This window comes from Arachis ipaensis, chromosome B3, assembly GCF_059453495.1.
Source record: "Arachis ipaensis isolate K30076 ecotype BB chromosome B3, ASM5945349v1, whole genome shotgun sequence".
NCBI lineage: Eukaryota > Viridiplantae > Streptophyta > Magnoliopsida > Fabales > Fabaceae > Arachis > Arachis ipaensis.
The window spans coordinates 135,383,953-135,409,190 of record NC_142438.1 but is presented as its reverse complement, the minus strand read 5'-3'; the positions used below and the strand labels follow the sequence as shown (position 1 = coordinate 135,409,190).

Below are 25,238 nucleotides of genomic sequence, written 5' to 3'. Positions count from 1 at the left end.
AAAATTTATCAATTTATTAGCCAAGCTTTGGAGTTCCCGACTTCTTTGAAGATTTTTTTCTATCTCTTCCATATGACCAAACCCTTCAGTGGGCTAAACAATAAGCAACAATGGGTGTCTTTCCGAGCCATACAGGGTCGGAGAATTTTTACCCTTTTTGACGAATCCTTCCATGACTTCAAAAATTATTTTTTCAAAGTTTAAGCCGTAGAGGGTCACCATCCCTTTTTTCTGGATGATAATTCTTCTCCCCGATTTCCTTTATACTGGCTGGAGGCCTCCCCCTGCGAGAAATATGGTCTGGATGAGGTAGAAGCAGCCATTGTGGGGTTCCTCCGAGAAGTGTGGGGGAGGGCCCCATACTTGGACACAAAAAAGTTTCTCCAGGGGTCTCCGACCTTTGTCCAGGCACAGCTAGGTAGCTTTTATTTGTTTGTTAGATTTCCGACTTGTCTGACTGACTTTTCCGACTTGTCTGATCTATCTGTTATTGTCTTTTCAGAGATGGCAAAGGCAAACGCTCAGGAGTCTTACCAAAGGGTCCAGGAGGCTAAAGCAAAGTCTCGCGCCAGGACTGGTGGCGCCAGGGCGGTTATCTCTCCTCCTCCTCCTCCTCGGAACGTTGGGACTCCCTCTCAGCCCATTGTGATTTCTTCTTCAACTTTCTCTCAGCCGCCCCCCTCTGCCCGACCTTCTCCTGAGCCAGAGAATAAGAAGCGCAAGACCTTAGAATCTGGCTCTTCTGGTGAGGTGAAGGCGGATGCTCTTGCATTCGTCCGAAAGAACATCTACCCCCAAGCTCGTATAAGCATGGATGATGTGTCTGTTCGTCACCACCTTACCACTCTGGTTGAAGAGAGTCTCAAGGCGGCGGGGGTTTGTGGCAAACTCTTGGATATTTTTGAGAAGGCTCCTCTCAGCTCTTTAGGGATGACCTCGAGGGTCGAGGAGCTGGAAGGAAGGCTTCGTATATATCAAGAGCATGAGAGGGAGTTGAAGGAGGAAGTCGCCAAGCTGAAGGAGGAGAGAGATAACCTCCGGGAGAAGGGGAGGAAGTTGCAAGCCCAATGCAACATGGAGGTGGACTTGAGGAAAACAGCGCAGGGCAGCTATCAAAAATTATTTGAAGATCTTGTGGCTGTGAAGAATGATCTGCTGAATTCTCGGAAGGCCTATGCCGAGTTGGAGGACTCTATCGCTGATGGCGCCGAGGAGGCTTGGAGGGTCTTTAAGGAGCAGGTCGGAGTCATTGCTCCTGACTTGGACCTTCCTCCTTTGGATCCTGACAAAGTCGTCATCGACGGAGCCATTGTGGATCCTCCTGCCCCTGTGATTGTTTCCGAGTCAGAATTGAAGACTCGGGGGCAGAGGATCATAGAGTCCCCTCCTCGTCCTAAGGACGCTCCGAGCTCTTCTACTATTCCTCCGACTTCCTCTCCTATGGATGCCTCTCTTCCTGGTCCTGGCGGCGTTCTTCCTGACTCTGGTGGTGGTGATCCATCTACTCTTCTTCCTAAAAAGTAATTTGGCTATTTTGGGGGCCCGGCCTGTGGGTCCCTCCTTTTTTAAACTCTTTATTTATTTTTGTTAGTGTTTGAACAATTTTTTGGCCTTTTAAGGCCGTAAACGAAACACTTTATAATACCCTTTTTCATAGGGGTTTTAATGCTAGAAAATAAATACCCTTTTTGGATAAGGGTCTAAGTTACCTTATGCGTGCATGCTTTTCTGATTTGCGATTTTTTTGGATTCCCCCTTGATTTTTTCTGAAAGAACCTTTTCTTTGGTTTGTCTGCCTTCCTGAACCTTTTCGTTTTGAGGATCTTTAGGGCAGCCTTTTCTTTGGTTCTTTCCTATCTCTCTTTTGTTATTCCTAGTACTCAATTTCGTTTCATTGAGCTTTTATGACTTAGGTTATTTTTGCGATTCGTTTTCTATTTCTACTCGGTCTTTTCATTCCGACTTGTGAGTCGGAATGTTTCCAAGTTTCTTACGATCACCTTTTATAACCTCTTTACACCGACTTGTACCTCGTCGTTTTATCCTGACGACCATCTAGGTCGGTTCATGGGATTTTCATGTTTTGTCGAGCTTAAGTCGGCGCGTTTCGTAGAAAGAGAAAACAACAAAGGAATTTAAGAGATATTTGTAAGATAAAAAGATCTTTATTAATTGGGGAGGTACTTTATTGCTACTAAGGGTTTTTTGACAGTCTATTTCCCTTAGCCTCTACTATGATGCCTCGTTAAAAACCCTTCTCCAGAAAAAACCCTTTGGTTTTTGGGAAAAAATCATGAAGTTGGGAAAAGAGTACATCAGGGAGTAGAGTTCGCTTTTAGCTATAGTACCTTTTCAGATTACAAGCATGCCACGACCTTGGTAACTCGGTGCCGTCCAAGTCGGTTACTTTATAATAGCCCTTTCCTAAGACCTCATTGATTTTGTATGGTCCTTTCCAATTTGCAGCGAGCTTTCCTTCTCCCGATTTGTTGACTCCAATGTCGTTTCTGATCAAGACTAAGTCACTTGCGGTGAATGCTCTTCGAATGACTTTTTTGTTGTATCTTGTAGTCATCCTTTGTTTCAACGCTGCTTCTCTTATCTGGGCTTCTTCTCGGACCTCGGGAAGCAAGTCGAGCTCCTCTTTATGCCCCTGTATATTTCCGATCTCGTCATGGAGAATCACTCTTGGGCTTTGTTCGTTGACTTCTATTGGGATCATGGCTTCTACGCCATAGACTAGTCGGAAGGGTGTTTCTCCAGTGGCGGATTGGGGGGTTGTCCTGTAAGCCCATAGCACTTGTGGGAGCTCTTCGGCCCAGGCTCCTTTTGCATCTTGTAATCTTTTCTTTAGCCCTGCCAGTATGACTTTGTTGGCTGCCTCGGCTTGCCCATTGGCTTGCGGGTGTTCCACCGAGGTGAACTGGTGTTTGATCTTCATACTGGCTACTAGGCTTCTAAAGGTAGAGTCGATGAATTGGGTTCCATTATCTGTAGTAATGGAATGAGGTATCCCATACCTTGTGATGATATTTTTGTAGAGGAACCTCCAACTTCTTTATGCGGTGATGGTGCCAATGGTTCTGCCTCTATCCACTTTGTGAAATAATCTATTCCCACAATCAGGTATCTGACTTGTTCTGGCGCTTGGGGAAAAGGTCCTAGCAAATCCATTCCCCATTTTGCAAAAGGCCATGGAGAAGTGATACTGATGAGCTCCTCCGGAGGAGCCACATGGAAATTTGCATGCATCTGGCATGGTTGGCACTTTTTCACAAATTCCGTGGCATCTTTCTGCAAGGTCGGCCAGTAGAATCCAGCTCGGATCACTTTCCTGGCTAGTGACTTTGTTCCGAGATGATTTCCGTAGATCCCACTGTGGACTTCTTCCAACACTTCGGTGGTTTTTGAGGTCGGTACACACTTTAACAATGGTGTTGATATCTCCCTTCTGTAGAGGATATTTCTCACCAAAGTGTAATGTTGTGCTTCCCTTCGGATCTTCTTAGCCTCTTTCTCCTCCTTGGGGAGGATGTCGAATTTCATGTATTCGACCAAGGGGTTCATCCAACCGAGGTTTAATCCGACTACCTCAAGAACATCCTCTTGTTTGTCTTTTTCTTTTACTACGGAGGGTTTCTGGAGAGTTTCCTGGATCAGGCTTCTGTTATTCCCTCCTGGCTTGGTACTTGCCAACTTGGATAGGGCGTCTGCTCTGCTATTTAGATCCCGAGTTATGTGTTTGACCTCGGTTTCTGCAAAGCGCCCAAGATGTTCCAGAGTTTTTTCCAAGTACCTTTTCATATTTGGGTCTTTTGCCTGATACTCTCCACTTATCTGGGAGGTTACTACTTGCGAATCGCTGTATATCATCACTTTTGTAGCACCGACTTCTTCCGCCAGCTTTAATCCAGCAATCAAGGCTTCATACTCCGCCTGATTATTTGAAGCTGAGAATTCAAATTTGAGGGAAACCTCTATTTGGGTCCCTCTTTCGTCCACCAATATTATGCCTGCACCGCTTCCTATTTTGTTTGAGGATCCATCTACATAAAGTTCCCATGTAGTTGGTTTTTCCTCTTGGTCTCCTGCGTATTCTGCGATGAAGTCGGTGAGGCACTGGGCTTTAATCGCCGTCCGAGTTTCATACTTTAAGTCAAACTCGGTGAGTTCTATTGCCCATTGAACCATTCTCCCTGCAACATCCGTCTTTTGGAGGATTTGCTTCATGGGTTGGTTCGTGCGAACTCTTATTGTGTGAGCTTGAAAGTATAGGACGAGGTCTTCCCCAGCTATAGGTCGGGTCAGAATAGGAGGTTGGCTCAAGAATCTTTTGAACTCTTGGAATGCCTCCTCGCATTCCGGAGTCCATTCGAATTGACATCCCTTTCTTAATAAGGAGAACAACAGAAGGGATTTTAGCGCTGATCCTGCCAAGAATCTGGAGAGGGCTGCGAGTCGGCCATTCAGCTGCTGGACCTCTCTCAAACAGGTCGGGCTTTTCATCTCTAGAATAGCTCTACACTTGTCGGGATTAGCTTCAATCCCTCTTTGTGTTAGCATAAACCCTAGGAATTTTCCTGCCTCTACCGCGAAGGCACACTTTGAGGGATTTAGTCTCATCCCGTGTAACCTTATGGTGTCGAAGACTTGTGAGAGGTCTGCCAAGAGATTGACTTCCTTCTTGGTCTTTACCAGCATATCGTCGACGTATACTTCCATTAGGCTTCCAAGGTGAGAGGCAAACACCTTATTCATCAGCCTCTGGTATGTGGCCCCTGCATTCTTTAATCCAAACGGCATGACCACGTAGCAAAAATTAGCTCTGGGCGTGATGAATGATGTTTTCTCCTGATCTGGATCATACATCGGGATTTGGTTATACCCCGAGTAGGCGTCCATGAATGACAAGTATTGATACCCCGAGCTGGAATCTACCAGGGTGTCAATACTTGGCAGTGGGTAAGGGTCCTTGGGACAGGCCTTATTTAAGTCGGTATAGTCGACACACATTCTCCATTTACCATTTTGTTTTTTGACTAGCACTACATTGGCTAGCCACGTTGGGTACTTGACTTCTCTGATAAAGCCGGCTTCTAGGAGCGCTTGTACTTGCTCTTCTACTATTAGGGCTCGTTCTGGGCCGAGCTTGCGTCTTCTTTGTTGTACAGGTCGGGACCCCGGATAAACCGAGAGCCAATGGGACATGAGCTCGGGGTCTATCCCAGGCATGTCGGAGGCCTTCCAGGCGAAGAGATCGGAATTATCTCTTAGGAGCTTAGTCAACCCTTGTTTTAGGGTTTCCCCTAGGTTGGCCCCTATGTGGGTATTTTTTCCCTCCTCTTCGCCGACCTGTATCTCCTCGGTTTTTTCTCCCGGTTGTGGACGCAGCTCCTCTTTGGCCCTTGTGCCTCCGAGCTCTACTGTGTGAACTTCTCTGCCTTTTCCTCTCAGGTTTAGGCTTTCATTATAGCATTTCCTTGCCAATTTCTGATCTCCCCTTACCGTCGCTATCCCCGCTAAGGTCGGGAATTTCATACAAAGGTGAAGAGTGGATACCACCGCTCCGAGTCGATTAAGGGTAGCTCTGCCAATTAAAGCGTTATATGCTGACCCTACATCGATGACTATGAAGTCTATGCTCAGAGTTTTTTATTTTTCCCCTTTTCCAAAGGTGGTGTGGATGGGAAAAAATCCTAGTGGCTTTATTGGTGTGTCGCCTAGTCCGTATAAGGTGTCGGGGTAGGCTCTTAATTCTTTCTCATCCAACCCTAGTTTGTCGAAAGCGGGCTTAAAAAGGATGTCCGCTGAGCTTCCTTGGTCTACTAGGGTTCTGTGGAGATGAGCATTTGCTAGGATCATAGTTATTACCACTGGATCATCCTGTCCAGGGATTATTCCTTGCCCATCTTCTTTTGTGAATGAAATGGTTGGGAGGTCGAATGACTCTCCTCCGACTTGGTAGACTCTCTTGAGGTGTCTTTTGCGAGAGGATTTGGTGAGTCCCCCTCCCGCGAACCCCCCTGAGATCATATGGATATGTCTCTCCGGAGTCTGCGGTGGTGGGTCTCTTCTATCCATATCATCTCGCTTTCTCTTCCCATGACTGTCCGACCTTTCTATGAGATATCTGTCAAGCCGACATTCTCTCGCCAGCTTTTCTATCACATTTTTGAGGTCGTAGCAATCGTTTGTGGAGTGACCATATATTTTATGGTACTCACAGTAGTCGCTGCGGCTCCCCCCTTTTTTATTTTTAATGGGTCTGGGGGGTGGCAGCCTTTCGGTGTTACAAATCTCTCTGCATACATCCACTATAGAAACTTTCAGAGGAGTATACGAGTGATATTTTCTTGGTCTATCGAGACCGAGTTCTTCCTTCTTCTTGGTTTCCCTCTCTCTCTCTTTTGTTGAGGGAGGGTGCCCAGGTCGCCAACTCAGGTCACTTAACTTAGCATTTTCCTCCATGTTGATGTACTTTTCAGCTCTTTCATGTACATCACTTAGAGAAATGGGATGTCTTTTGGATATGGACTGTGAGAAGGGACCTTCTCTGAGCCCATTGACTAACCCCATTATGACTGCCTCGGTGGGCAGGTCTCGAATCTCTAAACATGCTTTGTTGAACCTTTCCATATAGGCTCGTAAGGATTCTCCGACCTCCTGTTTTATTCCCAGGAGGCTTGGTGCATGTTTTACTTTGTCTTTCTGGATAGAGAACCTCATCAAGAACTTCCTTGAGAGGTCTTCAAAACTGGTAACCGACCTCGGGGGGAGGCTGTCGAACCACTTCATTGCCGCTTTCGACAAGGTTGTCGGAAAGGCTTTGCATCGCGTAGCATCAGAAGCATCAGCCAGATACATCCGACTTTTAAAATTGCTCAGATGATGCTTTGGATCAGTGGTTCCGTAGTAGAGGTCCATATCGGGGCTTCTAAAGTTTCTCGGAACTTTTGCCCTCATTATGTCCTCACTAAAAGGATCTTCCCCCCTAGGGGCGACTCTTCTCTACCGTCACGGGAGTTCCGACCTTTGAGGGAGGATTCTAACTTTAAGAGTTTTTCCTCCAACTCTTTTCGTCGATCCATCTCCTCTCTTAGGTGCTTTTCTATCTCCCTTTGTCGCTCCCGTTCCTGTTCTAGTTGTTCCAAACGACTTTGGTGGATATGAACTAATCCCATAAGCTCAGTTGCGTGGGACTGTCCGTCTTTCTCTGACTCACGGCCTTCAGAGGAATTTACCTTCGGGGTTTTGACTCCGGAGGTTCCTCCTTTGTGTTGATCGTTGGTTTCCTGATGGAGGGTTAGGTCCGCGTCATTATTTCCGATATCCAGATTCTCTTGTTCAGAATCTGTTTCCACATGACCCTCCTCAGGGAATCTGTCCGCCATCACTGGTTGATCTCTCGGGTCCCCGGCAACGGCGCCAATGTTACGATGGGTAACCGGAGATGGTTGGGCTGGACTCGCTGGGTTGGCCCAATCGTCTGAGGAAGGAAGCCTTCGTGCGGGTCAGCGCCTTGAGGGCCTCCGTCCGACTTGTGAGTATGAACGAATGAGGGTGGTACCTGCAAAGACACTCCGATGCCTAAGTCAGCAAGGGTGTGAGCAGGCCTAGAGAGTATTGGGACTTAAAGATACCTGAGGGGTGTCAGTGTATTTATAGTGGTGGACCAATAACCACCGTTGGAGTAGTGCCACTTTTCTAGGGTGTTAACTGTCCCTTTATCTTAGGGAAGTTAAGATATGGCTCGTGGAAGTGGTTAGAGAGATTCTAGGGGCAGTTACTCATTCAAATGAGCGCTTATCTGCCAGCTAACCCTCGTTCCCGTCTTCTTTAGAGCAAGTCGTGACGAGTACCGACTTCGTAGTGGCTGATCTGGTGAAAGGTGAGGTCAACCCTTTGGGTTGGGCCTTTTTACTTGGACCCTGGGCCTTAATCGTTGGGCCATGGTATGAACAAAAGGTATTGTAGTTATTTTTTATAAAAAGGATAATATTAATTTAGATCAGTTCAAGATTTGATTCACTATTTTTTCGGTTAAATCAATTTGTCTAGTCTAATTTTGATAAAAATAACATGATTTAATCGATTATATATGTTAAATTTTAATTACTGGAAAATATATTTAAAAAAAGACGTTTTAGGCGTCTTTATTTGAGTGACTCCCTTAAAAGAATAAAAAAATGAATTTTATCGATTTTTTTAATAAAAATAAGTTTTTTAAAATATTTTTGTGTTTTGTGAATATATCCGATATCTAATCCAATAATTTTAGTGCGGATCAGACAGAAATTTTGGTCATATCTGATCCGGTTCAATCTGCGTTCATTCCTAACAAAAACAAAAAAGAAAAAACATGAAGAATTTCTTGTTCACGGTGTGCTAGAGCTCTATTCAAAGTAACTTTTGAGAGTGGAGTGAAGGGAAGAGAATGAAAAGCCGTTGTAACTTGTAATACTATTTTTTTTATTCTATCTAATTTAATGAATTTAATAATTATTTTTTATTGTGTCGTCAAAAGAGCCATGTCACATAGTGCACAATATACAATGTTACTATGACAAATAAAGAGCCAGTTAACAACAATTATCGCTGAAAAAGTTACTCAAACAACAAAATAATAGAAATTACTAATGAACTTGATATTAATGTGTACATATGACTCATTAAAAAAAGGACGATATACTTAAATAATCCTTTATCTGATTGTAACATTTGAAAACTCCTTACGTAAGTGTCTTATTTTATTTATTATGTAAATCGTGGGAGCTAACAACATGCACGAACAAAAATTATATTTTATCTTTTAAGAGCGTCCATTGATTATACTATATTTACTACACATGAAAAACACTACGTCAACTCATTAATTTTTACTAGATAAAAGGATATTACTATAAGTCGAGTTTACATATGATTATTTTTCATTTAATAATAAATAATGTGTTAACAACATGCTCTCTTCCACCAGTCTTCCACACCTTATATATACCAGTAAATGTATATAATTAATTCTTGACATTAAAAATAAAATTAAAAATAAAATACAAAATGATAGGTATATATTGAGGTGAAAAAAGAAAAAAAGAAAATCAACCACTTTATACTTGTTTATTTATTTCATTATTGTGTATCTCAAATAATTCTACAAATTACACAAATAACAATAAAAAAAGACAAAAATATATATCTGCAGTCTGCATATATCAAAATCAAAATAAGCATTATTGGTTGTAGGAGGTTGTTGATGTTTCATTTTCTTGAACACGAAAAGAAACGGGCCGGATATGCCTTAACATGTTTCTTAACGGATTATATGTTTTTAATATTTTTATCACAATTTGGTTACGTTTACACTTTTTATAATAAATGTTATTTTAATATTAATATTTTTAATAATTAAATATGTATTTTTTGTTTTATTAATTAAAAAATAATTTAAATTGATTATTAATTAATAATAATTATATTATTATGTGAATGTAAAGAGTATTTGATATACGAATAATGCTTTTTTTTATATAATATATAACACCAATATACCGAGGTGTTTATTTGGATTTAAAATGACATTACAGCACAATACCAAACTTAATTAGTGACATAAAATTTTAAAATGTACCTCTTGTTTGTATATAATTTAGTATAATTAAATTGACTTTTAATTTAGTATATTATCAACTAATTAGCTGTATTTTAATCTCTTACTCATTAAACTGATTTTGATCTCTTAAGTCCGTTGGATATTAAAAAATATTGCACATCCAGCCATATATAAGGAACTAACTCCATCCACTAAACTCAAGCAATCTCTTTAAATTAGTTAATATAATATATATCCTTGTCAATAAATAATTTAAAATTGGACGATGGTATTAATCACATTTAATTTATAGTGTTTAAGTGGAAAACGCAAAGCAACTTGATTACATTTTAACATGTTATAAATTAAATTTGACTATTTGCTCAGCTGACTCCATCATAACCTTTGTCTGGTTATATATGACCTATTTACGCATAATTAAAGTGATACTTGATTTTGTCTCCTTAAGTAAGTGTTGAAAAGTATTGGGAGGTTCGAATATTACATTGTGTCGGTAACAACTTAACTATAAACTTTTAAATAATACTTAAATTTGCAATAGATTAATTTTTTGTCTGTCGAATTAAAAAATACCGTGTGAATAACTAAAAAAAAGCTGAGAATTAATTAATAAAACAACGAACTAATTAATGTGAAGAATGCATGTCGCCATGGCTGCTTCATTACTATTTATATATTCTAAGGATGCTAGCATTAAGTTTATTTCTCATTAAGAAATATGGCTAGTAGTCATTGTTTTTAACAATCAGTAATTAAGAAAATGATTGGTTAAACAACTAAGATGATAACAACTAGCAGGATTTATTTTGTAGTACGTACCTTGCATATATACGTTTGGTAGTGCTAGCAATTTCATGTTCAGAGAGAGAAAGTATCATTGTTATTTTTCATTCTAGATCAAAGATTTTTATTTTTTCTAATAGCTAGTTTAAACTTTTGATAATAAATATTTATAATATTCGGAAAAAGAAAAGAAAAAATACCTTGAATCTTTTGCCGTTTGGTGATCGTCGTTGTATATATGATTTATATCAGTAATTGTAAACGTTTAACTTATTGCAATTTTATTTTGCTCTTCTGCCTATATTTTAATTTGACCACGTTATCAATAACCTATTCATTTGTGCTGTTGGCATGTCACGGTCACAATAAGAAATTAATAAATAAAAGATAGATATTAAAATATGGACTTGGTTTACAAAATTGTGACCCAAACACTTTAAAACTTTATATATATATATATATATATATATATATATATATATATATATATATATATATATATATATATATATTTGTCATGTATAATATATATAATCTTCTATTATATATATAACTATTTGTATGTGTCCTCTTATAAATTTTTAGGATAAGTAATTTTATGATACGTATCAAAAAATTTATATGATTTAAAAGTTTAAATTCGATTCTTATTTACTTCAAAAAAAATAAAAATTATCATAAAACCAATAAAAAGAGAAAGAAATAAAATCTATGTTAAAAAACTTTTAGGTTTAGTCAAACTCATTTAATTTTAATTCTAATATTGTATCATCAAAACTTATCCAATCTAATTAATATTTTTGGGTCACCCACCTGTAAAATATTTTGTCTCCAAATGATCATTTTTAAATGCGATGATGATGTATTACAAGTCTCTAATTTTTCAAAAATCAAGTCTCTAAAAAATTTATAATAATGTGATATTTTTCATCCTATAAATTAACTTTTAAAATTAGTTAAACCATTCAATTTTAATTTTAATATTTTTTTTTCACGCGTCAATATGTATAGAGTGGCATAGTCGCGTCTTCACCAGGAGTTTCATATTTTGTGTTATTAATATAATATTAAAAAATCATAATTATGTTGCTAATTTTACTACATTATTTCTAAGAAAATAGGTTATGAAGCGTTGATATTATTAATATTTGACGCGATATAAATATAGAGACACACTAAAACTTTTCATAAAATAATAAGACACACTTAATTATATTGAGTCACCAAAAAAAAGCACTTAATTTTATATATTGAGGAGTGAAGTTACGCCCTTTTTTTTTTCTTTTTAACGCAATCTAACCAATAATATGATTCATTGTTTGGCTATATGCTTGCAATATATAGCTCAGTACGTTCGTGAATAAAATATTAGGCACATGGATTGTGAATTGGAAAAATTTAGGGACTAGCAACTGTTGTATTTTTGGCTCGCATTTAACAATCAAAAGAAAAATGAGTAATTTTTCATTATTGGATGTAATTTCACACCATTAAAAAGACTATTAATAACCAATTGATAATTACAAAACACAAAAATTGCTGACTCTAACAATCCTCCTTGCCATTTCAATCCAAACCGAGTGGCCCAACAATTTTAAGAAACTCAAATGGCAAATTGAAGTTATAACCACTAACATCCTTAACGACGACTCACATTTGTTAGTTAAATTTTCCTAACCGAATTTGTCACGGGGGATTGGATGGGTGAGGGAATGGTGAAAACTCATGTGCAGTCGATTTCACGTGAAGTTGATACTTGAGAGCCGTTAGATGATTTGACTGAATTGACTAAATTTTCATCTCACGACTATCAGATATCAACTTCACGTAAAGTCGATTTCACCTGAGTTTTCAGGTGAGGGAATACTTCAACGAACACTCATATTAATTCAGATAGTATTTTTTTTAAAAAAATTAAAAGATAGAATTTACTTACTGCTGTGAGAATTAATGCATGATTAATATGATTATCATAAAAATTATGAACTATTTCAGCCGTTACCGAATTATAACATTAAGATAACTGTTTTATTTAAAGTATAATTCGTATTTAACCGAGTTATAATCATCATATATATATATATATCACATGGAATTGCACTTATGCTTAAAGTATACACAAGTAGTAGCAGTATTTATTTAAAAAAAAAAAAAACTAGTAAAGTATTTATTTGAGGCTAGCATTATAAATGACCTTACGCAATATTTTTACGGGAACATTATGTCTGTATTCAATTTATTTAATAATAATATAACTTCAGCTTCAGTATATTAATGTTTTTCTGCTTGAAGTATTTGCCGCCAAATTATATACATTATCAACGAACTCTCAATTATTCTTTGGAATCGGCACTATTTATTGCTTCTAACACGAAAATAATTCATATTAGCGATGGAGACTTTCTCTCTTTGTACATAAATCCTACCTACTTTTCCACACCAAAAAAAAAAAAAAAAAATCCTACCTACTTTTTGTTCTAAAAAAATGATCTATAAAATCAACTCAATAATACATACGAAAGCCTACCTATTTTTTGTGTAAAATAACGAACTATAAATTCAATCCAAAAAGCATGCTAGCTAAGAAAACTTAATTACGTAATTCCTAATAATGTCGACTAATAATATTATTGAAAGCAACAAAAAAAAATCATAGTTTAAGATGATTAGATGAACTTTGTTTAAAATATTATATATATATAAAACAAAAGAAAAATAAGTTATTACTAGAGATATATATGATAATTCATATATTTTTTTATTGATTTAAATTTTAAAATAATTAATTTTGTAATAAATATTAAAACTTTTGTAATCTAAAAACTTAAGATTTATCTTTATTATTCTAAAAAAAATTAAAAAAAAATACATAAAATAAAAAAATGTTTAATTATTTTGTCGATCTCTATAATTTCACTAAATTTTTAATTAGGTCCATATATATATTTTTTAATTAAGTCCTTATACCATATCAGATTTTGTAATTAAGTCCCTGCCATAACAAAAATACCAAAATTAACAGAATATTATATTAAACAAAACAAATATGCTTAACATTTACTGAATATTCTTTTTTTTTTTGAAAAAAAGAGCTTAACACTTGAAGTGGAGCAAACAACTTACATTTACAAAACATAAAAATATAAACCAAATAACTCCTATGTCATCTTCGGTATAGCCATCAATAACATGAGCTAACTACCACACTATTTCCTAGCACAACTGAATGATCGAGCAACACAATCAACCACGTCTGTTACCTTGTTTTAAAAAATGACATTATTTCTACGTAACCAAATAGTCCATATAATTGAGAAGAACTCAATTAACCAACACTTGCGCAACTCTTTTGTCAAAGGCATACTCTGCCAATGCTCAAAATGATCTTTTAAGGTAGTTGGGATAGTCCGCTCCCATCCAAACACCTTGATCCATACACACCACACCTGTCAAGAGTACTCACAAGTAACAAATAAGTGTTGTACAGTTTCAACATCCTTTTTACACAAAACACACAAATTATCATTCCATTCAATGATTCCGAATCTACTTAGCCGCTCATTTGTATTGACCTGGCCTACTAAAACAAACCAGGTAAACAACTCTAGGCGAAAGTAATCCTTTCTAAATTTCTTTTGTGAATCTGGAGTTCAAAATATCATCGGTCATAGTCTCTTCCTGCAAAATCTGAATAAATGAGTTAGTAGAATAAACACCTTTTTGTCAAATTTCCACACCACTCTATCTTGTACTTTTGCTATCAATAATAGATTGCAAGACATGAAGCAGTTGATCCAAGGTATCTACCTCCCAATGGCGAAGTTTTCTCCTCCATTGAAAGTTTCAAATCCACTCTATCCCATCCCAAAACTCACGATCCCCAATTACTGATCCTTTTTGGATTGAAATCAAGAATAGTATCAGAAAGGAGTCTTTCAGCTTTTCCACTTGGAGCCAAGTATCCTCCCAAAATCTGGTGGATTTACTATCCCCTACCTCCATAGCAAGGCCATCAATCATCTTCTGTCGGACCTGTTGGTCTTTTATTTGAAGTTGACATATGTCTCTTCACGGACCTCTTTTCACTGGTACTGTCTAAGTTGACAACAATAGATCAGGGTTTAAGCTATTACAGGAGTACACAATTTTTTCATAACGGACAGTCTTTCTTTGAGAAACGCCACCACCATTTAAACAATAGAGCAGTATTACAGACCACCATATCTCCCAACCCAACCCTCCTAGATTTTTCGGTGTCTGGACCATCTCCCACTTAACAAGAGCCAGATCAGGTTGTCCATCTTCCTTCCCACAAAAGAATCGTCTTTGCAATGAGATTATTCTTTGTACAACCACATTTGGCAACTTATACAAGTTCAAATAATAATAGGTAGACTGTTTATTACTGACTTTATGAGTACTAGCTTTTCGGCCTTACTAAAGACCTTTGATTTCTACAAGCTAAGTTTTTCTTTCACCTTATCTATTACTGGCTTCCAAGTTTTTACTAGTCAGGGATTTGCTCCGAGACTAATACCAAGGTACCTCACCGGTAGAGCTGTCTGGTAGCATCCGAGAAGAAGGCACATCCGACTAACCCACTCCTGACTGTAATTCACTGGGATCAAATTGGACTTGTCAAAATTAATATTCAACCAAAATATCATTTCAAAGCACCTCAAAAGTCTCTGATAACTTCACACTGTCTCCTCCTCCAGCAGCAGAATAATATAGTGTCATCGACAAATTATAAATGTGATAACTCTATATTATTCATATCGACTAAAAGTGGAGAGATTCGCCTGTTCCTTACCACCTCCCTGATCATCCTGTTAAGCACATCTACTACCAGAACAAACAAAAATGGCGATAGTGGATCGCCCTGACGAAGCCCCATTTCCATCTTGAATGGTTTCGATGGTGACCCATTAACCAGAATAGAGATAGATGCCGATTTAATACACTCTCTGATCCATGCCCTCCATGTACTACCAAATCCCATATTTTCTAACACATTATCAACAAAGCACCATTTAACTCTATCATATGCCTTTTGGAAATCCAATTTGATTATTGTTGATGCCTTCTTCTTCAATTTCAATCATTGCACAGTTTCACATGCAATTAAAACTCCATCATATATCTTCCTTCCCTTTACAAAGGCACTCTGTGATTCTCCAACTAAACCTGGCATTATACTCCTCATTCTTCTTGTCAACAATTTAGATATAAATTTATAGACACATCCAACCATACTTATAGGTCTGAGGTCTTTTATCTCCTTAGCCCTAATAAATTTTGGAGCCAACGTTATCCACGTGACATTAGACTCTACTGGTAGCCTTGTCGTCTCAAAAAAGTTCATCACAGCTGCAGTAAAATCCATTCCAATCTCATGCCAACACTTTTTTATGAAATTTATGTTGTACCCATCACTTTTTATAGTCTTAGATGATTCATAGTCCCAAACAGCATCTTTCACTTCCTCCACCGATGGCATCACCTCAAGGGCTTCAGCTTCTTCCCTTTCTAATCGATTAACTAAACCATCTGTAAAGCTCAAACTTGGATAAGCTTTCTAGTGGTACAAACTTTTATAAAAATCTCTAATTGCAACTTTTATTCTTGCATGATTCCTCACTAGTCTCCCATTAATCACCAATGACTCAATCCAGTTATTCCTTCTTCTCGCCGAAGTCATATTGTGAAAATACCTTGTGTTCCTATCCATCTTCTCAGCATGCCGAGATATAGACATTTGCTTCCAATGAATATCCTGCCTAATATACCACTTCTCACGGCACCTCACTAACGCCCTTCTCCTTGCCTCTATTGTACCATCATAAAGTCCACTGCTAACCATATCATCCACCTTCTTTATCTCTTTCTCAAACTGCTTTATCTTCTTATTTATATCCCCAAATGCTGCTTATGCCATCTACCTAGCGGTATTGACAATGCTTTCATCTTGTCTAAGAGATGTCCATCTCCTAATTCCCTCCACTCTTTCTTCATCATTCTCAAGAACCCTTCATGTGTGAACCACGAGTCCAAGCTACGGAACGGTCTTGGGTCTTCAAATTTTCTTTTGTCCTCCACTATCAAAGGGCAGTTATCAAATAAACCTCTTGGTCCTCCCCTCAGTTGCATCTCCGGATACGTATCGAGCCAGCCTAAACTAACCAAGGTTCTATTAATACGACTGCACGACAGTCCCCCTAAACCATGTATAGTTGCGATCATTAAGTGCCAAATCAACTAACTCCAAATCATTCATCCATGTTCTAAAATCGTCAATAGATATTGGCAAACTAGTCACTCATTTTCTTTCTTCCAAATGCAAAATTTCATTGAAATCTCCCAAATAACAGAACGGTACCTAACATAACCCTGCAATATAACTCAACTCTTCCCACATAGAAATCATATCAGCTCTCACATGTGGTCCATAAACCAAACAAATAGCACAATGAAAAGTATCTTTTACTATCACCCCTTCTACACACAACCATGTATTCCCTTTATAGCAATTAGCCAATTTAAAAATTGATTCATCCCATATTAACAATAACTCTTCAGAAGTCCCAACTGAACTTACAAACTCCCATCTAGCTCTGTCACTTTCCCAAATGCGTATTACATGAAATTTAGAAACCACCTCATTTTTTGTCTCTATCAAACTCAACATGTCCAACTTAAACTTACTTTTAAAATTCTTTATCATACTAAATTTTTCAACACCTCCTAATCCCCTAATATTCCAAGAGTTTAAAATCATTTAACAAGCTTATTACACACCTGTTTATGATTTTTTGGCCGACTCCTTCAACTTTTTTCTTTTTGCTTTGCCTCCCCTGCTTCAGAGCAATTGCTTCATTTTACTCATGTAAAATAGCCATGATGTTCTCCTCATCCCTGCATTGAGCACCGGACTCTACAGCTAGCTTCCATGCCTCTTTGTTCTCTGCCATTTCCTCTTCCTAAGTTAGCCGTTGATCCTCCCTGTGGAACTTACTGCCTCCATCCAGACCAGCCTCCAAATCTGATCTGTTTTCTGCATAGTTCTCGCATTCTTCCTCTTGTCCATGGCTCTGAACACCTGCCCCGCCCTCCTCTAAGCCTTGCTCCTCCTCCAGTTGCATACCCGTTTTCATCGCTAGGTTTCCATTGTCCATGTTGTGCGTTTTTTCTTATTTTTATGTCTGTAACATTTCCTTGCCCAATAGCTGTGACTTCCACTCCTGGAACCACCGCCTCAGCCTGCACCATTCCCGTCTTATCCGAATGTTGATCGTCCAAGTGAGTTGCACTTGGTTCTGTGATTCTGCCTTTTTGATTCCCTCACTGACGTCGTTCAATTCCACGGTGCGTTGCTTCTCATCGTCGTTTGTCCATCCATCGAGCTATGCAATCGCGGCAACCCGTGCGTCCTCCTTTGTTACGCTACAGTGTTTGCGTCCCTCTGCCGTTCTGTCGACCATTCCAGCCCTTGAGCCAACTGCACGCTCAGGCTCAATCTGCGTAGCACCCATGTGCAGTGCCTTTCTCCCTTGCCGGGCCAACATTGAATATGGGTCGCACCTGATCCGGTTGGGGAGCCCGCTGGAAGGTCTTCCAATATGGGTAAGCTCCTTCACACAATCATGATATAAGAGACCCCACTTGTTGGGCCTATTTGTTCCCAACGCAATTTCATCTCCTCTATGTGAATATGAATGTTTTCTGTTGCAAGCCTCATAATCATAAGAAACTGTTTTAGCCGAATCTTCCTCTTGATTCATTTCAATTGATACCTGAGAATCCTCCTTCTCCATGAATTTCACATAGTTATCTTCTCATAATAATACTTTGGATTCTTATGATTCCATTCATTCAAATCTAAGCATGAAATTACCCTTTTGTACTTATCGTGTTCTTCCTTTCTCTATGCCTCCGTCATCAACACCACCTCCTGGTCCCATCCAGCCACCAGCTGTTCACCACCATTATTCAATACCTTCGTGTTGCACCTCATCTCTAATTATTATGTGTCTGTCTCCTTCCTTAGCCATTAACTTTTAAACACATTCTTTTTGGTACACCTCTTCACCCACCTCTCTTACAAGGACGTCAAACTCACTTGTACCTATTGTATTGTGAATCCACTCATTAATCATATCAAAATCACACGTATCAATCATAATTCGACCAACACTGAATGAAGTACATAATTCTATGAGTTTATCGCACTTAACCACCTCACCCCATTGATCCCCTATCCTTCAAAAAGTCGCTATTGACCATGCATGTAGTGGAACTCCATAACATTCTAACCATACTCTTCTAGATTTGTTTCTCTCGTTTTCGTCCCATCTTCACACCATATAAAACATTTTTAATAGGTCATTCATCCTAAAAGTATAAGATTCCTCAGCACTAAGCACAGTGTCAAAAGTTAACATTGCCTTGTATGCTCCCAATTTCCATACTTGTGTTACGCCTGGCCAGTTCCTATGAATCTTTTGCCGCAGTGCTTGAAAATCGATCGCCGACTTCGTGCCTCCAATAATACTTCTTTGCTGCCAGACGACGTTCTCATTTGCTATTGGTACTTCTAACTTCTTTGTCCACCTATTATTATTCGGCTCTTTAATGGGTGCAACACTCTGCTGTTTTACCACTTTCTCTTCGGCTACTCTTCCACTCCTTGTTTGTTGGCGCTTACTTCAACATTATGTCTTGTGATCTCCGTTTTTTCTTTACCCTTCATATCCTGCAAAATAGCTCCCCTTCTATATTTCGCTTCTATAACAAAAAGTATCTTTCCTCTTAGCACCAAATCTTTTATATTTGCAATAGCCTTCATTGCTCCGCTCTTTGTAGTATATCGTATGAATACAAATAGATAGATTTGACCCTTTTTATGCTTCCATGACAAGTATATGTCTATGATTCTGCCTATCCATTTAAACAGATTAAAGAGTTCTATCTTTAATATATTTTCCGGTAAATTGTCAATAAAAATAGAAAAAGAATCAAGCTCCAGTCGTTGATACTCTTTTTTATTCTAAGCCCTTATTATGTTTTATTTAATTAGTTCTTTTTCACTCTGTGTTTTTCCATTTCGTATGCTTTCATTCTCTCTCTGTCTCTCATGTATGTTGCTCCTAATTAGTTTAACAGAATATTATGTTAATTTTAACTTTTTTATCATGATAAAAATTTAGTTATAAAATTTAATATGGTATAAAAATTTAATTAAAAAATATATAAAAATTTAATTAAAATTTCTATAGAAATCAACAGAATAATTAAAAAAAAAAGACGATACAAAAGAGGACGTGGACGGACTACATAAAGCCACATAATTCTCTGTTTCTAGTTTCTACCACTCCTAGTCTCCGAAATACAACCTCTGGCAGGAACATTAACATAGTTAGAATTTAACAATGGGGCCTTATAGTGTACAGATGTGGGTGTACAGATTTTTGTCTTTTTGTGGCTCAAAAGCGTGCCACTAAAAGTGTTGCTTAAAGAAAAAGTGTTACCCTTAATCGTTAACTTGGCTCTGATACCAATTTTGCAATCATTTTTACTATATGATACCATTTTTTTACTAGTCCTTGTATATTGTAATTTCATTTTTATAGTTTTCAATCTTGTTTTAGTTTATAATATTCTTTTTTGCATGGATTATTGTATATAAAATCTTTTATCTGTTTGTCTTTTATAATTTCTTAAATCCTCAAAAACTTCTTTTATTTCTACACTTTCTGTTGTTTCTAAATACCTTCTTAATTTTTCAACTTCATTTTCCATTTTTTCTTTCAACAGCTTTAATTCTTTTAAGTCATAATATGGTTTTCCAGGCATTTAAAAATTTTTTAAGTTTAATTCCAACTTGTTTATATTTATTCTTATTTCTATCCTTTTTATTATAAGGTCATCAATTTCGATCTGAAGGTTATTTAATTCCCTTTTATACTCTTTTATTTTACTTTTTAATTTTTCTGCCCTTTTTCTTTTTATTTTATTTTCTGGTTTTTCAATCTTTTTATGCTTCATTATTTATTTTAAAATTTCTGCAAACTCTATCATTGATTCATCACTATTTTCTAGAGATTTTATTAATTTTTCTAGCTCTTCAACTTCTCTTTTTAACTTGTCATAGATTATTTTTAGAGTTTCAAATGCTCTTTGATTTATTTCAGAAAACTGTAAATAATTCAAACGATTTTCTCTTTCAAAGAGCTCTTGTTTCTTGTCTTGATAAGTTACATATATTTCTTCTTTATTTATTGTCATAATTTAGTGTTTAGGGTTTCATTTAATTTTTCGACCTTTTTTGTTAATTCTTTTATTTCAGAATTTTCTTCTTTAATCTTCAACTTAGATAGACTTAAAGGGCTATTAATTTTAGATTCTCTTATTTGAAAATTCGATGAAACTAATTTTCCTGACGGTTCTTTTAATAATAGAACTGGGTTTTCAATAGCTTTATATTTTGGTATTTCTGTTTTTACAATTTTCTGAAATAATTCATCGACATAAATTCTTTCTCTGTTTTTAAATATTATACTATGATGGCTATTTGTTAAAGCATAATTTATTGCATATGTAATTGAAAATGGTTCATCATCTTGTTCCATTAGATTCTTTCTGTGAAATTTATAAGGCAGACTTATAGATCTTCCAAGATTTTCAGTTGATAAGGGTATAGCATATCCCAGATGGGCATTAAATTTAACATTTACGTTTGCCAAGTTTCCATGAACAATTCCAATTATTTGATCTATTGGGTCATCAGTAATTCTTTTGTCACAGATTGCTAAGCTTATTGGTGAATTAATTCCTTTCATATATGTAGATTTGATTAAGACTTGTATAGTACTAATATGAATCCATCCAATTTTAGATCTTTTTTGTTGATCCTTAATTTTCTTAATCTGTTTACTTAATTCTTCATCATTTATCAAAGCTATTTCAAGTTCTCCATTGGCGGATTTTATCTTTATAGGGGCTTCAAGTTGAATTTTTCCATAGTATATTATATTTTTTCTATTAAAAACTTCTTTTAAAAGGTTTTGTTTATTAAAATTTTCGTTTGATTTGAGATTTAATTCTGTTTTTAAAACAGCCTGTTTTTCATTATCTAATAAAGCAGTTAATCTATAATAATCAGATTCTTCTGTTAATTCTAAACTTTCTAAATAATTCATAATTGAAAGACTAGAATGAATATGTACCTTTCTGGAGAAAAACTTCCTTTATTTAATATATTTTACATAAGGTGTTTTTATCTCCAGAGGGGAGATTGTAAATACTAACTCCAGAGGGGAGTTTAGAACTATTTTTCCCTAATGGGAATTCTTCTTCAGACCATAGAATCGCCTCGGCAGCTTCCTCCTTGCTCTCCTAGCATTTGAGTACTCTTTGCATCCTGCTTTCTATTTTCTGATACCTCTACAATTGCCTAAGCAACCTATTTATAATGGTTGGGTCTGATGGACAATTCCCATCCTTACCCTTCTTATGACGTCATTGCTTACGTCATTGTTTATTATCTTGCACCAGCTACATTGTTGGTGCTCTATGACCTAAGCGCTTACGTCACTATGCAATAATGTTGAGAGATGCTTCAGATGTGCTGTCTTCCTCTTTCATTATGTGACCTTCAGATGCGTTGTCTTCTTCCTTTATCATGTGGGTTGATTCCGTTTTATTATTGCTTTCTTCAGATAACTCTGAAACGCATAGCTGGCACTTGTGGTCTTCTCTGTCTTTTATCAGATAGCAGAGATTCCTCTTTATCCCTTCAGGGAGCTTTTCTAAGAGTCCAGATAAGTTGTAGAATGCTGATTCAAATTCTACTAAGAGTCTCATCTCTCTTTCTTCAATTTCATTCCTTTTACTAGACACAAGCAAAGTATTTCTGCTTTTATAATTAATTCTTGTGTGAGATTCCCTTGTTATCTTTTGAGTTCTTTCGAAGACCCTTGCTAGTGTGCTGGCTAGCCTTCCTTCATGACTGTAGATTGTTAAATCTTGAACTTGATCAATTGGTTGAAAATTTCCTGGGAAGACGGACATGAATATTACTTGGTGTGCTGGAACCAAGCATTCTTCTTCTTCATTAAAAATAGGTTGACTGTTCGTAAATTTTAGGGATATATCCCTTGGATTTACGTTGTCAATCATATTTTTAAATCTCTTCACTGCATCAACGAATCCTGCAGGAAACTCACTAATAATTTTTAGATCATTAAAAATTAAAATTGTATCAATTAATCCATACTGGAAAAACTGATAGGTGTCCGATGGGGATGCATCTGGAAATATAACCAGCTTTGTTAGCTGTTCTTTGGCAATAGGATAATATCCCAAAATTGCTCTTTTTTCTTCAGTCCAGTTCAGGACTATATTAAGGGTTTCTCTGAGATTTGATCTACAGACCCTTTTCTTTTCTTTGATTTCAGCCCTTGTAGGAATGTTTCTTATTATCCCTGTTCTCTGGGTTTGAATTGGAGCTTTATCTGCTCTTTTTAGGGTTTGCTCTGGATGAAGAGCTTCATATTCCCTGAAAGATTCCTTTGCTTCTTCCAGTGTTAAAAACCCTCCTTTATGAATTATCCTTGATTGATGTGTAAATGGTGCTGCTTTTTCCCAGGCATCATATACTCCTTTCATGGGGCCATTATAAATTACATAATATTTTTTATCTTGGGTAGATTTTTTGATAATTTCAGCAATTGTTTTATTTTCTGGAATTTTTTCTTCACCTGATTTGTCCACCACGCTTAGCTGGCTGAGCTCTGATGGTTTTGGTTGTTGTGTTGATTTCATTGCTTCGATGCCCTTCTTGAGGGATTGGATCTGTGTCCTTATTTGCTGACAATGCTTGCATTTTTCGAGTTCTTGTTCGTATTTCTGAATTTCTTGATCTAATGCGTTGTAGACGAACTCCATTCTCTTGTTAATGTATCTGCAATAACATTTTTGTCACCCTTAATATATTCAATTTTTATTGGATATTGTAACAAAAATAATTGCCATCTTACCAATCGTCCATGATTATAATCAACTTTTAAATTATATCGTATGAAACCTGTTAGGTAGCTTGAATCTGTCCTTAATGTAAATTCTCTGGGTAGTAAATCAATTTTCCATTTCTTAAGAGATTTAATTGCTGCTAGAGTTTCCTTTTCATGAGTGGTATATCTCTGTTCTGTTGGAGTAAAAGTCCCTGAAATATACCTGCAAAGTAATTCCTTTGGGGAATTTTTAGAATCTAGTGATTCTTTTCCTTGCTCCAAACTTTTTATAGCTTTCTTAGCTTTTAGACATCCTGACCAGGTTATGTCTGAAGCATCTGTTTCTACTATTAAATAGTCATTTTCTTCTGGAATATAAAGTTCTGGAAGTTTTTCACATAATTCTTTAATCTTTTGAATTTGCATACTATCTTTTTCATCCCATTTCCATTCTTTTTAGTACTTATTTTTGGAAATAAGTTTTTAGTGTATTCTGTTATATTCTTTAAGAATCCTTGATCAGAAATATAATTTATACACCCTAAAAATCTTTGTAATTGTTTTCTATCTTCTATTTTATTTGGAAATAAATTTACCTTTTCTAGGACATTTGGCTGAAGTTTTAGCTTTCCTTGAGTGGATAGAATTAATCCAAGAAACTCTATTTCTTGTTTTGTTAATCTTGCTTTCTTTTTGCTAAGAACTAATCCTTTTTCTTTACATCTTTCTAAAACTATTAATAATTTTTGAAGATGATCTTCTCTATCCTGTTTTGTAAAAATTAGTATATCATCAATGTACACTAAAACAAATTCATTTAACTCTTTTAGATTTTCTTCCATAAATCTTTGATAAATACCTGGAGCTTGTTTTAATCCGAATGGCAATACATTCCATTCATAGAGCAACATACTTGTTGATTCTTTTGTTGGACAAGTAAAAGCAGTTAATTTCTTTGTTTCTTCGTCTAAACGAAGTTGCCAATATCCTGATTTTGCATCAAGAGATGAAAACCAAGTTGCTCCTTTGATTTTTTCTAAAATAGAATCTTTTCTTGGAAGTTTATGAGCATCACCAATAGTTGCTTCATTCATCTTCTTATAGTTAATAACCATTCTTCGTTTTCCCCTTTTAATTTCATTATTGTTTTCGACATAAAAGGCTGGAGCCGCATGAGGACTTTTACTTAATCTTATAATTCCTTTTTCCAAAAGATCTCTACATTCTAATGAAAACTCTTCTCTATCTCTTGCGGAATAAGGGATTTTATTTGGAACATTTATCTCTTTTGTCGGATCTTTTAATTTAATGCTTACTAATTCGTTATTTGTATTTTTAATATCTAAAGGATTTTCAGCACAAATTTCATCCAAAAGTTCTTCTATCTTTATTTCAAGATTATTTTTTGGGATATTTATTTGAAAGTATAAATTTAAATAATATGTCTCTAATATAGAAAATATTTTAAATTTTAAGATCTTATCTATAGTAGTAGTCGGTATTTTTATACGTTTTGATTTTTGATTTATTGAAGAATCGTGTGGAGCTTTTAAAACTATATATGTTAGTTCTTGAATGAATGGATGATATAGCTTTAAAAAGTTATTTCCTATGATAAAATCCATTCCAGAATCTAACATGTATATAGATGGAACAATGAACCTATAATTTTGAATAAAAATTTCAACCATCTCTGCTTTTTGGTTAATTTTATGTATTGATTTGTCAGCTATTCTAACTCTTAATGGTTTCTTTAATTTTTTCCAATCAAGTTTTATATTTGAACTAGCAAAGCATTGTGTTGCTCCAGAATCTATGAAAGCATTTATATATTTTTC

The 25,238-nt window shown here is 36.3% G+C and overlaps 1 pseudogene; it reads left to right on the top strand.

Moving 5' to 3' along the window:
- Nucleotides 1–504: 504 nt before the first annotated feature.
- LOC148572538 (uncharacterized) lies at nt 505–1,397 on the top strand (annotated as a pseudogene).
- Nucleotides 1,398–25,238: the final 23,841 nt, after the last annotated feature.